Source organism: Carcharodon carcharias, chromosome 11 (genome assembly GCF_017639515.1).
Source record: "Carcharodon carcharias isolate sCarCar2 chromosome 11, sCarCar2.pri, whole genome shotgun sequence".
NCBI classification, from domain to species: Eukaryota; Metazoa; Chordata; class Chondrichthyes; order Lamniformes; family Lamnidae; genus Carcharodon; species Carcharodon carcharias.
Window position 1 is genome coordinate 153,658,282 of NC_054477.1, and position 12,865 is coordinate 153,671,146.

The 12,865-nt window shown below is 42.7% G+C and overlaps 1 protein-coding gene and 1 non-coding gene across 2 annotated transcripts in view; both read left to right on the top strand.

Moving 5' to 3' along the window:
* The window catches only part of LOC121283937 (kelch-like protein 1), a 301,576-nt gene that overhangs the window by 241,649 nt on the left and 47,062 nt on the right, over positions 1-12,865 (top strand). The window lies entirely within an intron of this gene.
* On the top strand, positions 608-771 carry LOC121284518. Its single transcript, XR_005944493.1, has one exon. It is a non-coding gene; the product is annotated as a U1 spliceosomal RNA (small nuclear RNA).

Here is a 12,865-nt window from a genome sequence, read left to right on the forward strand (position 1 = left end):
TTTTTTAAATCAGCAAGCAACTAGGACATATGAAGGTTCATAAGGTGGTTACAAACAATAAAAGCAGGGTGTACTTGTGACAGTTGTCTATTGTTTGAGTTGACTTTTGAACTCAACCGAGGCAAGGATTTTGACCTTGTCGGGTGGGCACGGGTGGGGTGGGCCTGGGAGTGGTCACAAAGCCGACCGCTGCCCGCGATTGAGCCCCGACATCGATTTCACGCTGGCCGGCCAATTAACAGCCATCCAGCGCGTAACAGCCAGTCAGTGTGAATTTTGTGCTGCAGCACTCAAGCGCTGCCAGAGTGGGGGGGGCGAGTGTGCAAGTTGGCGCATGTGCGCAAAGGCGTGCAGTGAAAGCTCCCTGAGGCATAGAGCTGCTTCAGGGAGCTAAAGGTTTTAAAAATCAGAAATAAAAAAAAACTTCTCTATGTTAAAAACATGACCCCCTCATGAAACTCTGTCACATGAGCAGGGACATGTAATAAATTAAATTTAAAATTTTTTATTCAATTTTTAATTGCTTTTGAAAATCTCATCCCACCCGTGGATGAGGTTTCCTAAAAAAAAAACAAAGGCCGCTTGGCCTTTTCGCCTGCCCGCCAATATACTTACCCGGCAGGGGAGAGACCATGATCGTGAAGGTGGTTCTCCCAGGACGAGGCTAGCCCATTGTGCTTCGGGTGTGCTGACGCCTGCGATGTCCCCAAATGCGGGACACTCGACTGCAACATTTGTGGTAGTGGGGGACTGGGTTCATGCTCTCTCCTGAAAAAAAACCCCAAAAACCATAAGGTTGGATGGGAGGTGAAAAATTTCATTCAATTAGAACAGGCCTGTTAATTGTCGGCAGGCATGCTGGCGACTCCCCCGCGCACCTGTTGACCCAAATGTTGCGCGATGACATCAGGGCGCGCGCCCGGCATCATTGCGTGTCATTTTATGCTCACAAATTTCAGCTTCCAAATTTCCACTTTAATCAGTGGTGGGAGACAGATGAAGGTCCATCATAAAGCAACACCCCCTATCCCCCAGCCCCATACCCTTTCCATTTGGGTAGAAGGTATACCAAGCAGCCAATCCACTGCTCCCATGCACTAACATTTTTAAAATTCATTCATGAGATGTGGGCGTTATGGGCTGGGCCAGCATTTATTGCCCATCTCTAATCACCCTTGTTCAGAAGACATTTAGAAGTCAACTACATTGTTGTCTGTTTTGAGTCACATGTAGGCAGCAGATTTCCTTTCTTAAAGGACATTTATGAACTAGAAGAGTTTTTTTATGACAAATAGCAATAGTGGTCATCATCAGACTTTTAATGAATTCAAATTTCACCACCTTTCATAGTGGGATTTGAACCCAGGTCCACCAGAGCATTACCCTGGAACACTAGTCCGGTGATAATACCACTATGCCACCACTTCCACACAAAGATAAATAGTATTGGCAGTTCTGAAGAGCTTGCCTATTCTCTGCACGGCTGCTGAGTGACTTATTGTGTTTCTTCAGAAGTTCATGTTTTCGTTGTGGATTTTTAGTCTCTTGCCTTTAACTTCAAACTGTTTAAGAGATTGGATTTGCCTAAGGTTCCAAGCAGTCGTGTTGACCTTCCGGGGCAGTCTTAACCACCTGGGGGCTTTGGAAAGAAATTTCCCATATTTTTCTTCAAAATTGTCTTTTTTTATTAATTTTAATCTGTTTCCTTGCCTCTCCCAGGAGATCACATTGCTTTTAGGTCAGGTGGCGAGCATATATATTGTGATTCACAAGGTATCACAATGGTGGGGGACAGGCTGGTTGGACCAGTGGGTCTTTTCTTGTCCTTCATTGACCTTTTATTCGTAATCAAAACTCTAGTCAGCTCATAGCTCTTCAGAAGGCAACTAAGCTTATATCAGTAACATATATAAACTAAATCAGAAATTCCTTCCAGGCCAAATGGTTGCAAATGGTTTAAATAAAAAATGGAGCAATATCTCTTCTGCAGATCATATCAGCTGGGATATGATGGATTTTTTTAATATGTAATGAACGCCGCTTGCTTGTGTTCTGCCTTGGCGGTGTAAGAAAGAAAGAACTTGATTTTATGAAATGCCTCTTATGTCCTCAGGACCTTCCACAGAATTTCACATCCTGTGAATTGTTAAATTGCTCGTTAAGATTAGTTGCTGAGGTTTTGCAGGCAAACGTTGAGACTAAAAGAGAGAAAACTTGCATTTATATAGCGCCCTTCATGGCCGCAGGATATCCCAAAGCATTTTACAGCCAATGAAGCACATGTGAAGTGTAATCACTGTTATAATACAGGAAATGCGACAACCAACCTGCACACAGCACTCTGCCACAAACAGCAATGCGATCATGACCATATAATCTGCTTTTGTGATTGAGGGATAAAGTTTGGCCAGGGCACTGGAGACAACTTCCCTGCCCCCCTTTGAAATAATGCCATGGGACTTTTACTTCCCCATGAGTGGTCGGATGGGGTTTTGGTTTGATGTCTCATCCAAAAGATGCCATGTCTGACAGTGCTGCACTCCCGATCTACTGCACTACAGGGTCAGTCTGGATTTTTGTGCTCAAGCCCTGGGGTGGAACTTGAACCCACAACCTTCTAACCTCGAAATGAGAGTGCTTCTGAACCATGGCCAACTCACCGCATTGCAGTAATTTGCATACATGAACGAGATAAATGACCAGTTATCCTTGCATTTGGAGGTTTAGAGGGAGTGCTAAGGGCCAAGACACCGAGAACATCATCCTTTCATTCAGTGATGCTATGGAATCTTTTAGGTCCATCTAAACACACAGATGGGGCCTCAGTTAAACGTCTCATCTGAAAGACAGTGGGGTCAATTTTAACTTAACTGGCTGGTGAGAAACCCACAGGATCAGGTGGAAAGCTGATTTTACACTCCACCCAATGTTACTTGTGGACTTCAGTGAACTGCAAGATCAAATTTGCAGCCAATCTAGTTAGTCTTCTGACAGGTAGAATGGGTTAGCATTGACTTCAATACCTCTGACAATGCAGCACTCCCTTAGAACTATACTTCAATGTCAGGCAAGATTTGGCATTTTATGAGTTGTATAATGTTGCTGATTAAAGAATTTTAATTGAATGGAATTGTGTTTTTTGAATTTGGACAGATTAAGAAAGACATGTAGCTTACTTCTTGGCTTTTGTGTAACCATTAGAATTTTGAAAGGGGACTAACATTCCCCTTTTAACATAGACAAAAACAAAATACTATTGCAACTCTGAAATAAAAAGAGAAAATGGTGGCAACATTCATTGGATCAGGCAGCATTTGTGAAGAGAGAGAGAGAGAGATACCATGTTAATGGGCCCAGTTTTAACTCAGTGTAAGTGAATGGGTTTTGAGTGAGTTAAAATGGGACCTAATATTTAATATTTGACCTTATAATCAGAGCCATATCTTTAACATTGGCTTTCTGTATAAAAACAAAATTATTTGTAATATTGAGGGAACAAGGGTGTCGGCTATACCACACATTGCTTTGAAGCTGGCCTTTCTAGTTCTTATCACGAGGCTACACCAAAGTGAAGTGCCACAATAAGTGAGTTGAAGCCTGTAATACAGCTCCTGATGTGAGGCAAGGAAGAAGTAGACAGAGTGAGAAATGAAAGAAACAGAAATGAGTGATGTGAGAGAGAGAGGGGCAGAAGTGAAGGAGAAAGAAACAGAAATGAAGGGGTGAGAATGGTTAAATGTAATTGGCAATTGGACACAGTTTTACATCATTATTCTGCATGACTCAAAAATCAATTTAATCATAGACAACTCATTCACTAGCCCTCTTCTTTCATTCTTTCTTGGGATGTGATTGGAAACCGCTTCACTCACCTGACTAGATACACCATCTTAAGTGATTAGTGCTTAGCACCATAGCCATTAGTAATGTTTCTACTTCATTTCTTCCAGCCATTTGGTAAATATTTACTGGGACTCAGCTGACTTTAGTTGCTAAAATGAATAAGCAGTGCAGTGGAAAAGCAAAGAATGAGAAAAAAAATCTTGTTACTCTTTGTATTTTAAAGGTTAAATGAACACACCAGCTACAGCTTGAATGACATAGTGGATAAACACATAGTTTTGTTAGTTTGAGGCGATGCAGAGCTGTTTTACTCAAGGAATTCCAAGGGTTGATCCCTGATTTGTGCTGACATACTTGGGAATGGTGGTGTCAAAGTTATGACAGGCCACACTACAAGAGATTAAAAACAGAGAATACTGGAAATACTCATCAGGTGTGGCAGCATCTGTGGAGAGAGAAGCAGAGTTAATGGGCAGATTCTTGTGGAGGCAACGAGGTTCTCACCTTTTTTGAAGAGGGTTCGGCAATCTTGTGCCACTCAGGCACTCGATCAGCCAGCAGCGAGCCCTTCCCAGTGATCAAGGACCCAGGAGGAGGAAGCCAGTCTCTGCTGAGAGCTGCCAGCCAACCGGAAGCCCGAAGCTTTCCTGTACTCAGCAGCGCAATGGAAGGTGGTGGTTGCTGCCGGTATGGCAACCACCTCAGGCCTCAGATTGAGGAGGGACCCAGGTGCTTGGCAAGAGGAGGGTTGTGGTGGAGTGGGGGATGGGGTCAGCAGCAAGGGGAGGGGCAAGTCTCTCAGTGCCCCCACGCCCCCCCCCCGCCCGCCTCCCTCCTCATCTTCCCAATGCCGGGTCCCTTCGAAATGCCTTCAAATGAGTGATTCCTCTGGCAGCCCACAAGCAAACATGCTAGTTGTGCTCCCAGCATGGTGAGACCCCGCCTGTGTCTGGTTTATTACCAGCGGTGGTGGGATGAGATCCTTAAGTGGCCGATAATTGAGGCATTAATTAATCAGAGAGAAAGAACGAACAAAAGGGAAGGCCAGCGATGGTGTGGTTAGCGGGAGAGATTAAATGACTAAAGGGATGATGGTGCAAGGCAAATTGAGATGGTAATGGGACAAGTAAAGACATTAGTTTGTAGTTGGTTAAATATACTGCTGATTCTCATTGTTCAGGTTTATACTAGGGAAGAATGGTAGCACTTGGCTGGGATGTTGCTGAAAGAAGGAATTTGATTCCAAGACCTTCCCCTATTTAAGGAAAGATAAAGGAGCAAAATTGGACAAAATAGGAGTAAAAATGCAAAACTTAGAAGAGGCACCGTTTTCATGAAATTGTGTTTTGGGTAGATTTACATTTTTGTCAGGATAATATTGGCATAAATGGCATAATGTTGTATTCAAATATGACTTATATCATTTGGTCATGTGTTTGCAAGAAAAGACCAATTTGCTAATGTATGCTTTCAAAATGAGCCTGTGAAGATTTTGATCCCTCTCATCAGCTGTGAAGATGTTTAGAAAACCATTTCTGAAATGAACAGACAATGGTTATCATCGCTTGGCCCATCATGTTTGAGTTGTCATTCACAATGTCCATTTAATAATGTGACAGCACCTTGACATTGATTCCCTATGCCTGTAATAAGGAAGGGTGTGTGAAATAGCTACAAAGAATTCTCATTAACTTTAGTATCGTTTCTTTAGTATTTCTGATTAGGCAGTTGATTGCATGTGACATAATTGGGAGAATTAGCTGTGATTAGTTATTGACCTCAAGGGCACCAGGGAGCCTGAATTAACATGCATCACTCAAACTCACGTATCCTCCATACTTTCTAATGGCATCTGCTCCCTCACCTTGTCAGTATCAGTAATTTATTGAGATTATTGTTATTGATATCACTGCTTAAAGAAAATAGACACAATAAACCACGTATGAATTAAACATGTCTAGCAATTGTTTGACACTTGAAAATTATTTGAGGTAGTGAAAGAGAGAAAGAAAGAAAGAGAGAGAAAGAGAGAGAGAAAGGGAGACAGAGGGAGAGAGAAAAAGAGACAGAGGGGGAGAAAGAGAGAGAGAAAGAGAAATAATGAGAGAAAGAGAGAGAAACGGAGAGAGAAGGGGAGAGGGAGAAAGATAGGGAAGGAGAGAAGGCAAGCAGCTGTGCGCAGAACATTCTCAATTACTTCAGCAAAAGGTCAATCCAAGAGCCTAGAGAATTAGAGCTGACAAAGAAAGATGATGTCGAGCAGGGATAGAGCATTTAAAAGGTGCATCTACATGATGGCACCATTGCTATTTTTACCCAAGCTGTGTTTGATCAGGTGCTACACTGACCTTTAGGAAAGCTTGCAAAGTAAATGTTATTTCATTTCCAATATCTCCAGAGGAAATAGATTATTAAGTTTGACATCAAATGTCATGGAAATAAAACAAACTAAAAGTACAAATCAAAAATAAAAAGTGGCACAGTTAAATTATTTTCATGCTTTTCTGGTGTCCTTTCAGCAATTTGCGTACAAGATAAACAACTTCAGAATAAGGAAAAAATGTGGGGTGTACATAATTTTTCTAGCATGAAATAGGACCATTGAAAGCTAGCTGTGGAGTCAACCCCAGGTAGCATTATAATTTAAAGGTGTAGGGAAGAGGCATTCATATGATGATGTATTAGAGTTAGACAAAATGATAGATGAATACAAGAAAGACAGGATGCAAATCTCCAAATTCAGCAACACTACTGTAAAATGTCACGACACATTTGAGCAATCAAATAAGTGGAGCCATCACAACTAATACAGGAGAGAGTTCAGAATTAAATTATAGGGTTTAAAAAACTACGGTAAACAGAATCAATGGCATTGTCACATGCTATTACTATAAATCTATGCGCTCAAAAAAAGGAGACAGTATTTAAAAACTCTTAACTGTTAACAAATAGGTAGTGAAATAATGCTCATCAGAGGTGATGGGTAAGATTTTAATGAATTACCTATTATTTCTGAACTTACACAAAATGTAATACACCAATTAATAATTGATAGGACCATTAATTTTCCAGCTTTTCGTGATTATGCCCTTCCTATGATTACCTTGTTGCAAGTGTCACACTTTTGTATTTTGGAAGAGTCAGCCTTGTGGTTCATTTGCTGGAGTGTCTCACAAAAGTGTGTTTGAAGTGAATAGACAACCTGTGTCTTAAATTCTGCTGATGGAACACAATGCCAATTCTGATGCACACCTCCTGTATTAAAGAAGGGAATTTCACCCCCCGCCAACCCCCAAAACAGGAGCGAAAAGAGAAAGGGGAAATTAAGACTTCAAAAATAAGAAACTCTCTTACCTAGTACCTTTAACAAAATAAAATTGTATATATATGGCACCTTTAAGGTAATAAAAATTCCCAAGGAACTTCACAGTGGCATTATAAAACAAAATATGACACCGAGCTGTATAAAGTGACACTGGGCATGATTTAATGGAGATGAGGAGGATCTCGCCCACTGGCTGGAGAGCCAGAAAGAGCCTTGTGTCGCCTCCTGTCAGAAGGTCCATTGAGTTAAATACCAACTAGGCAGTTAAGTGGCCAGCAGCGGGTCTTGCCTGCGATCAAGTAGGCTGGGAGTGGAAATCCCACCCCTGACAGGTCGATCAGAGGCTGGCAGCTTTTCATTGCTCGGCAATCCTTTGGTGTTCAGCAGCAGCACCAAGCGGCTGCCATCACCAGTGTGCTCGTCCCCGAGGCCCAGGGTCATCGAGGGACCCTGGCCGCAGCTGAGTTGCAGCAGGGTGGGGGTCATGGGGCGTGGTTCACATGGTAGAGGGTGGTGGGCGTGACAGCAAGGATGGGGGTTGTCTCTCAACGCGCCCCACCCCCACCCACCACTTCCTGATGCTGGGCCCACGTTCAGGCCAAGTTGCAACTGCTAAGTCAGCTTCCTGCCACCCAGTAACACCTATTCAGGCAACCACGTTCAATTGATTGACAGCTATCTACCACTGCCAGACAGTTTTATTTAAACTAGGTTTTTTTTTAACTGGCTTGCAGTTTTAAAGTTCTAAGCTAGAGTCTGACTGTTAATCTAAATTATCATTAGGTCAGTTCATTTCCAGCACTGCTTGTGGGTTAGGAGGGGCAGGAAAACTTCCCAAATGTCCCCAAGCTAACCTGTTTGTCACTCCATATGATCGATTCTCATGATTGCCTTGCACAATCTATCCATGCCACCTTCCCACCCCAACGTACCTTGGCCCTGACCTTTGATCTCTGCAACCTCTCCTGCAACTCCAGCACCTCCCCCCCACACCCCCCTCCCCACCCCAAAACCACGATCTATCCATAGCCTCCGTCCAACCCACGATCCCTCCCTTTTCCCCCTCCTCCGCACACCCCCTGGGTGTGACCTGGTGCTACAGGCTTTCCTGACAATCAGAAATCCAACCATTCAATCTGACTGGCCGGGAAAGATGTTAAAACATGTGCTGCAGCTACAAGTCCTCTCAGCCTTCCCATAAATATCAGGGCTAAAGTGCTTGTCCTGGGAATAATCCATCAAAAATAAATGCATTGAGCAAGCAAGTGTTGAAAATCTCCAGACGATCATTTCACTCTGAAAAGGGACCAGCATTTAATCACCCCAAGCACATTTGATGCAAGAGGTTGGTGGTTGGGCCTCCAATGATAAAATGAAAAGAGCAGCGTTAATTTGCATCAACTCCGTCACCCATTGTGAACTGTGGTTACTCGTTTCTGACAGATTTAGAACAATAGACACAAGCCAGTGAGTCAACCAATGAAACAGTAATTAAACCCACTATGGGGTGAATCATGCTAAGCCCCTCTGCTGGTGAGATCAGCATGACAGTTAGGTACATGAATGAGTCATAAGAAATGGAAAAGTACCAAGTATGATTCCTTATCTTTAATAAATTAGATTATCTTAATTTGGGTGAAGGATGATTGCTATAGTTGGCCTCAGATGTCCTGGGTTAGGGAGGGAGAAGAGTTGACCAAGGATACCTATTGTTGGAAAATATGTTTATATAGACATTGTATGAGAAGAGAATTGAACTCAATTGGACCTTCTGTCATCTTTGCCAAGTATTATATCAACTCTGCCAGACTATGATGTGAAGAATGGTCAGAAGTGGCGAAAGCTTGTCAATACTTTTGGAATTGCTTTCAAAAGAGGATGGAGAGAAGAGTGGAAAAGATTGTGGGGGAAAGAAACACAGAGTGTTGTATTATTTGATCACTTAAGAGGGCCATGTGCACATAGCTGACAACAACAGAATGAGCAGCTTAAATGCTAATTTAAAGTCTAACTCCATACCTAAGTAGAAGAGTTGAGAGAGAGACAGAACACTATACTTGAGGTGAACAGTAAAGCAGATTCAAAGGAAAGAAATCACTGTGCTATATCAAATTACAGCAGGTGACAAGAGTTGTTGACAATATCAAGTTTTACTTACAGATGAAAACTGTATTAATGCCAATCTCCCTAATCTAGGTGTTAGGATCTATACTTTAAGACATTGTGAAGGGAAGGAAATTTCAAGTACCCACCCATTTAGGACACTAGCTTATTGGAAGTTCCTGGTGGTTGTTATGATCCCAACTGATGTTACCACTGGACAAGTCAGGTCCTACGGTGTAACTGGCTTGATAGATCTTAACTTTTATTTTTTTTTAGAAACATGGAGAGTGGCTGCTGAACAGAGTCGCAGGAGTCAGCTGATGAGCTTTTAACAATAGACTAAAACATTTATTAAACAAGAAAAGATCAAATATATCACAATACTCCTTCACCCACAATACTGTATAGATACATACAGATTCGTAAGGATAACACAACTTACAAAAGCTATCTTATACTCTAATGTTTGCAGTAAGTACACAGTCCATGTAAACCAATAGGCGACCTGTAGTCAGGCACACCAAACTCTGAAACCAAGTGACAGATGCTACCTCAAACAGATGCTGTGGGTCTCTTATCAAATCCACAGATGCTTGTCACCGTCAGCCAACTGGTCTCACTGAATTCTGTCTTTCACAAGAGGATTTCCAATCTCCACTTTCGAAGAACTCGCTTGGGAATCTTCTCCCAAATTTTGCTTTCTCTCAGATGACTTCCACAAGGGTCCACCTCCAGGGTTTCAAACTCTCCTTCCAAAGTTCCTCTCCCCTGGATCACCACATGCATTCAAGCTTTCTTCCACGCACTCTCTCTCAGACTTAGCTATAGCAAAAAGAACACCACTCTTTTATATTGAAGAGTTACAGACTTCCAGCTGTCTCCTTGGATCTTCAGGCTTCCCAGAAGCCTATTTTTCTTTAAATCTGCGCCCTACAGCTTTCTCCCTTTAAGGTTGGAGCCTTTCTCTGCTCCTCACTTTCAACTTCATTTGACAGGACCTTTTCCAGATTCCTGTCCTTGTCCTTTGTCTTACCTTAAAGGACTTCTTGGGCCTTTCTCTTTATTCTTTAGGACCTGTTCCCTGCAGTTCCCTCTCCCAATAGACTGTTGATAACTTGGTGTTTCCCTTGAGATCCAGAACTCATTTGACATTCACTGTTACTTTAACTTTAGGGCAACTCATCTAAGATTCTTAGACTTATTTCCCTCAGTAGTCTGCTAGTATGTCAGCTGGAGAGAGACTTAAACTGCTCCTTCATCTGCAAGCATAATGACCAACTGAACTCAAATTGCTTTTGGTTTCTTTGGCTGCAATTTTCCAGCACCTCACACCAGCAGGACCTTCTGTCCCGCCGATGTGAATGGAGATTTCAATGGCTCACTGTCCCTGTCATGGGGCTACCTGTTTGTTTTAACTTCCCTTCAAGAGTCGTAAACCTCATTAAAATATGGGCCTCTTTCAAAGTGAAACTAAAACTCAAGTTCTCCCTTTCTTAACACATAAACACAGACATATAAATTAAACTTAAACTTAAAGCTAAGACTCATTCCTAACACACAGATACAAATGTAACTTACTTAAACTATCTCTGGCTCCTAACATGGTATCTCGGCCTTTAGAAAAATCTGTTCAGATTATTTTGCTCTCCTGTACTACTTTCATTTGAGGAAGCATTGATGCTGATGACCACCTGCTCTTATTCTCCAAGGGTGATTCAACCTCTTAGAAATAGCTTCTCACCCCCTCCTCAAGTAAAATCTCAGTGGCTTCATTAGAGGACCGAGTTGTTTCACGGCTGATTTCGCCCCTTGTCAGGATTTCTCTTCTGGATGCTCACCATTTTAAGCTGCCGCAAACATGGAAGTCCTGGAGCAGCACACAGCCACCTTGCTCTGCAAAGGGTGAGCTCTCAATCAGACCCACTTCTCAATTACCTAGCAGAATTAAATTATGCTGACTGTGGAAGGTTCTATTGTTCACAAATGATTTGGTTTTAGGATTTAGAAGTACAATAGCATAGTGGACTAATAATCCTGAGGTCTGGCTTAAGGATCTGGATACAAGAGTGCAAATAACACAACAGTAGCTGGAGAGTTTAAATTTAATTCATTACATAAAATAAAAGCCTGGAATATAAAGCTAGCATCAATGATGGAAACCAAACTAACGGCTTGTTGTAAATCCCCATCTAATATAGTAGTAACCCTTTACAGAAGGAAATCTGCCATCCTTACCTGTCTGGCCCACATGTAGCATCCGATTCTCAGCACAGCGATTGACTTTTAACTGCCCTGTGATAACTTGATGGAGCAGTAGGTTTGGCGAAGGAAAGGCTAAAGTTTATTTAGGACACATGAAGAGGTGCTTGCGCTCTAGGCGTGATACCCCCATCGGAAGCCCCACCTACAGGATTACCTGCACAATAAGCCTATTGGTTGAAGCATCAGTAATCGCCTCACATGATGAGTAATTGACAGGAGGGAGGGGCAATACATCTAGCTACTACACTTCCTCCCCCTTTAAGTTTCTTACATTTACAGTAAAAATAAAGTCAGAAAATCCAGCAAGCATTTGTAGAGTCTCTGGTGATCACAAATCAAGTGTCTGAGGAGCTGAAACAGGTAGCTTCTGATGTTGCTGGCAAAGGGAACAGTGTTTAATCATGTTCTCGATGTCAGTGTTTATTCCTGGCCACCAGTCATGGCTACATGCCAGGATCTTCACCTCCGATATGAAGGCAAAATTCTGCGGATGCTGGAAATCTGAAACAACATCAAAAAGTGCTGTAAAAACTCAGCAGGTCTGACAGCATCTGTGGAGAGAAAGACAGAGTTAACATTTTGAGTCCGGAAGAGTCATATGGACTTGAAATGTTAACTCTGTCTTTCTCTCCACAGGTGCTGTCAGACTTGCTGAGTTTTCCCAGCATTTTTTGTTTTTGTTTCACCTCCGATATGCCTGAGTATGCACTGTGGAGCTCGGCCAAGAGTGACTCTCTACCCCTGTGATGGGACCACGACTCTTGAACCCCACAAAATTCTGCCTTGACAACTCAGTTCAGTGTTTCTGGAATAAAATGTGCGTAAGTCATCAGGCACAAGTGTTCTTGGCCAACCTTGTAAATCAAAGTCTTTGACTTTTAACAGTATGGGGGGCTGGGGTTTTCTGTGCCTGCTAGGCATGTTTGGTGATGTGAGCGGATAATATGGCGCGATCAGTTTCACAACAGCGTGAAACTAGTTCGTGATCGTCTGCTCAGCTGCCGATGGTGGGCCACGCTCTCTGCCTCATTGTAATATGTCAGCATATCATTATTAGGCCAGCCCGCTGGAATTGTGTCCGCCCATGTTGGTGGGAAAGCACGTCAACATGTTTCACAATAGCACATAAGTGAAGTGCACTTGGCGGGCTGCACTTCATTCAGGACTTCAAGGTTTGTTTGCCTACCTTGCTTCAGTCAGCACTCGCAGCCATCAGCGCCAGGCTTCACAGACAACACCACATCACTTTTAGGGAGGCTTACGGCAGGTGTCTACCTACTGGATCAGCCATATGTGGATGATTTTTTCAATGGCTGCAGGGCAAGGTATTGT